The sequence below is a fragment of the Bos grunniens genome, chromosome 6 (assembly GCF_055505025.1).
Source record: "Bos grunniens cultivar Pamir isolate PY7600 chromosome 6, Bosgru_T2T1.0, whole genome shotgun sequence".
Taxonomy (NCBI): domain Eukaryota; kingdom Metazoa; phylum Chordata; class Mammalia; order Artiodactyla; family Bovidae; genus Bos; species Bos grunniens.
In genome coordinates, this window is record NC_141170.1 from 96,810,218 (window position 1) to 96,815,490 (window position 5,273).

A 5,273-nucleotide genomic window follows, 5' to 3' on the forward strand; every position below is an offset into this window, starting at 1 on the left:
GAACTGAACTGAAGTGAACCGAATGGTTCACTCAAGAAGAGCAGGTTACAAATCACTACGTGTACACTGATGCAATTATTGTGAAGAAGAATTAAAGGTTCATTGATCTAAATGTTTTAAAAACAACTGTTCTACTTATGACTTAAACATGGGCATTTAAGTCACTTCAAATAAATATTTGCAACTATTCTTGTTAAAAAAAACTCAAAACCAAAAAGCATATCATCAGTGTACAGAAGCTTTAATAAAATATTTTTACATTCTGTTCTTCATACAAAAATCTCCAAAATGAGTGTATTTTATATTCATCTATGTCACAATTCTAATGCCAAATTTTTATCAGAGATACTTAAATTTGTTGAGTTTTACAAAATTTATCATTGAAAAAATAGATTTACATATTGAAGTTATCATAAGCATACTTAAACACTTTTCGAAAACTAAATCAAATACCAGTTTTTAAATGAAGTTAAAAATTTAATTCCTCAGGTGCACTAGGCACATTTCAAATCCTCAATAGCCACATGGGACTGGTGGATTCTGTATTAGACAGTATAGCTCTGACCCCTGTGATTCTCATATACATCCCTTCGCTGATTCCCTTCTTCTAGTCATTGCTCTTTGGTTTCTTTGGTAAGCACCTTATCTTTGCCTTATTCTTGGAGATTATGTTTGCTGATGGCTTCATTCAAAGTCCTCTGCTCTTTTTAATCTGTCACCTTTCATTGCTCTAGTTATCATTTGTAGGTTGATAACTCCCAAATCTGTATCTCTAAACCAAAATCTTCTCTGAGCTTTAGAAATATACATCTGACTCTTTACTGGATATCATATGAACATTTCACAGCCATCTCAGAATTGCCCAAACTAGTTTCATATTTTTCATTACATTAGCTCTACCTCCTTTATTTGGGCTTCCCAGGTACCTGAAGAATCCCATGGACAGAGGAGCCTGGCGGACCACATTGTATAGGGTTGCAAAGAGTCTGACATGACTGAAGCAACTTAGCACTTATGCACGCTCCTTTATGTGAATTTCCATTTGGTTTGACAACAACTGGAAGTTACTTTTAACTACTACTCTTGCTCAGAGCCCATGGCTAACAAATCAAAAAGTCCTATGGAGTTCTTTGCTAAATACTTTTTTGAACCCCTTACCTTCTTGTGCATCACTAATACCACTGATATGTTTCAGCCTCCCCTCCTTTTTGTGGCTGACTCCTTTTTTTTCCCCCCAGAATCAGTTCAAACACCATTTTCTAAGAAGCCTCTGGTTTTTAATCCTATGTGTCACTCTCGTACCATAGGTAGTACCTCTAACTTGGAGCCTGATATGACTTCCCAACAGCCAGTAAACTCTTAAAGAGTAGGGCTTAGTCTCATTTTCCTTATATCCTAGTTTTTAAATTATTTAAACACTTGATATCTGTCTTTTTGAAGTATCAGTTGATGACAGTTATATCCTCAGCATTTTCATGATATTATAAAAAATGAAATACAGATACTTTAATACCTGTAAAAATTATTGTTCCCAAAGAAGTTATTTCTATACTGAGAGAAGCAGCTGAAATTTCTCATATCATTCTTTCTGAAAATGTTAATTGATATACTACAACTAGAAAGGACCTAGTACATAATTTTTAATATTTAGAGGCATCTCTAAAATGCAGTTGCTGAAATGGGTATATGTCAGTCATATTGAGAATCACATCATTTTATTCCAGAATCCACGAAGAACACTGCATATGTAATTAGCAGAACAAATTAACGAGTGAGGTTACATTTGAACAGTCAGTTAAGAGTGATTGTTTTGATTATGATTTCCATATATGTGGTTTTTTTCTTCTCTGACTTCTGTTGTCATTCATGTATATATCCTAGTACTAGAGGATACAGGAAATTTTTATAATAAGATACCTATTTAATTTGGTGAAGTGTAAGATCTCACCAGTAAAACATGCTGGTTTAGCTTTATTGCCCATATGTTTCTCTAAGTATTTAGAGCAAAACTATTTAGTTTGAGTTTTGAAAACTTATTTTTGAAGTACTTTTTTGCAAATGTATGTATGAGAACAACCTGAATTTTCTTAGTACACAGAATAATGATGTTTATTTGAAAACCTAATAGTCATACTTATTACAGCAAAACATTGAGCTCTTTTCTAGAGTACCCTTGATTGTTTATTTTTCAGTTTCTTCTAGACAACTTTGAAATTTGAATTTTCTTTTGTGAGATAACTTGCCATCTTGTAAGAAACTACTGGAGAGTTAACTGAAAGTGCAAGCAAATCCCAAGGAACTCTTAAAAAATAGCTCTATTTTTTACCTCCTAAAAAAATACCCCTTTCCTATACTGCCAACCTTGGCTTCTTCAGACTAAAAAAAAAAAAAAAAACAACCAAAATAAACTCACTGATAATAACCCAATTATATAGGAATTTATGTATGTACTATTTGGAAAGAGAGTTCAGTTCCCACACTACCTAGCTATTTGAAAGCAGCTGCCTCAGAGGAATAGTTGTGGGTGGTAGATAGAGTAGAAACTGCTGCTTTGTTTTCTTTCTTAGGCTGCACCTTGTGGCATGTGAGATCTTTGTTCCTTAACCAGGGATTGAACCTGTGCCCTCCACAGTGGAAGCTTGGAGTCTTAACCATTGGACCACCAAGGAAGTCCCTGCTGTTTTTGTTTTAAGCTTTTTCACACTACTTAATTTGTAAATCCTATGTACATAGTATATCAATAAAAATAAAAACTTTACTTAGAAGAAGAAAACTTGTAAGATGAAATTATTAAGATGATATTATCAACCCCAAACTTGGGCATTAGTTCCTGTGTTATTTCTTATACACTAGATGTACACCCACTGAAAGAAAACTGGAGTGTTTCTCCTTGAGTGGGACTTCTCCCAGAGACCCCACTGGAGATTGCTGACTGTGGCAGGAGTTAATCATGAGGAAACAGCTCATGAGTGGAAGTGGGGGTGTCATTACTTGTATCAAGGGGGCCACAGGTGAGACATTCTTCAAACACCCTCAAAGAGAAAATACTACTTCCCAATGCAATTCTTTCCACTCTGGTGCCCAAAGCCGGTGTGATGGACTGATGTTTCCTATCTAAATGGGGAATGACACCAGAAGCCAGTATTCCTGTGATCCTTGGACATGTGGAGCCTTTGTAAAACTCTGGTCTCTATTTTGAGAAACATTAGAGAAGCATTCACTTGCATCATCAATGTCCTTGATGTCCTTTGCTTGATAATTGAAGAAGTAGTAAAAATAAAATGAAAATGGCTCTAGCTGGGCCAAATTGGGCTTCCCTGGTGCTCAGACAGTGAAGAATCTTCTTGCAATGCAGGGGACCTAGATTGGATCCCTGGGTCAGGAAGATCCCTTGGAGAAAGGAATAGCTACCCACTCCAGTATTCTTGCCTGGAGAAGTCCATGGACAGAGGAGCCTGTACCATTCTTACCAATCTTTATCCCTTAACCAGATTTTGTCATTTGATTTAGTATGATTGACGTTAGTGACAAAGTTGCCAGGATGAAATCCTGATTGATGATGAGAGCTGGGGAAAATGGAGACAAAGAAAATTCCTTTGCCTCCTCCTTTGCCTCCTCGGAGTATGGCCTACTAGGAGCCCATTTTCTTTGAAGGCGCTGGGCTCTGGGTTCTCACTGAGATCCATTTGGGTAGCCAGACAACTCAGAGGAGGTCTCCAGGTAGAGTAAAAGTGCAGTCGCTCTTTTGGACATTTACCACAGGGAGTGAAAACAAGTTCACACAAATTCCTATACATGAATGTTCCTAGCGGCTTTATTTTCTAGTAGCCAAAAGCTGGGGATATCTCAAAGGTCCTTCAACAGGTAAATGAATAAATAACCTGTGATATATTTATGCCATTCAGTATCACTCAGCAATAAAAAAGGAACCAGTGATACATGCAATCACTAGGATGGATCTCACAGTAATTATGCTGAGTGAAAAATGCCAATCTCAAAAGGTTGCATATCTTATGATTCCAACTCGAGTGATAAAGAACCCACCTGCCAATGCAGGAAACATAAGAAACATGGATTCGATCCCTGGATGGAGAAGATCCCCTGGAGGAGGGCATGGCAACCCTCTCCAGTATTCTTGCCTGGAGAAGCCCATGGACAGAGAAGCCTGGCTGGCTACAGTCCATAGGGTCTCACAGTCTGATACGATTGAAGCAACTTCGCATGCACACACATGATTCCATTTATATTGGAATAAAATTACAGAGATAGACTGGTGGTTGCAAGGTGTTAGAAATGGGAAGTGAGAGTAGAGTGGGTTTTCCATACAGAAGTGAGGGGAGCATTGTGCTGATGAACAGTTCTGCATCTTGATGGTGGTGATCACACAAATCTACCCATGTGATAAAATTTCATGGAACTCCATATGTATATGAATACATATAAAACTAGTGAAATATGAACGAGCTCTAGGTTGTGCCAATGTAATTTTCCTGGTTTTGGTACCCTATTATAAGTTATGAAAGGTGTTATCATTGGGAGAAACTGGATAAAAGGTACAGTAGAAGGTCACTCCCTTTACTTTTTTTTTTTTTTTTTGCAATTTCAGGTGAATCTACAATTATCTCAAAATTAAAGTGGAGGAGGAGGGAGAGGGTAGGATGTATGGAGAAAGTAACATGGAAATATACATTACCATATGTAAACTAGATAGCCAATAGGAATTTACTGTATGACTTAGGGAACTCATATCAGGGCTCTGTAACAACTTAGAGGGGTGGGATGGGGAGGGAGGTGGGAGGTGTGTTCAAGAAAGAGGAGACATAGGCTGTATACCTATGGTTGATTCATGTTGATGTTTGGCAGAAACTAACACAATACTGTAAAACAATTACGCTTCAATTAAAAATAAATTTAATTTTAAAAAGTTAAAGTGATTTACTCAGTGTTTAGACGTTTCACAATGATTAATCTTTTTAAAGCAGCCCTGAATCAACATTTAATAAATGTGGAAGATGGACTCTTCGTGCTCCGGGTAGCACAGTTATAAGTGATTTTCTTAGGAAAAGAGAGGTTTTTTTTTTTTTTCCATGTTTAAACAAAGCCACATTGCTTTAGGAAAAATAGTTTATTTAATTTTTAAAGATTGTCAATTATGCAGGACTTCAAGGTAGGACTGTGTCTTATTCATCTTTGTTTGCTTCCATAAACAGTAACAAACAAAACACATTAATCATTTCAGACACTCAGCATGTCTGCTGATTTCTTAATTTTTC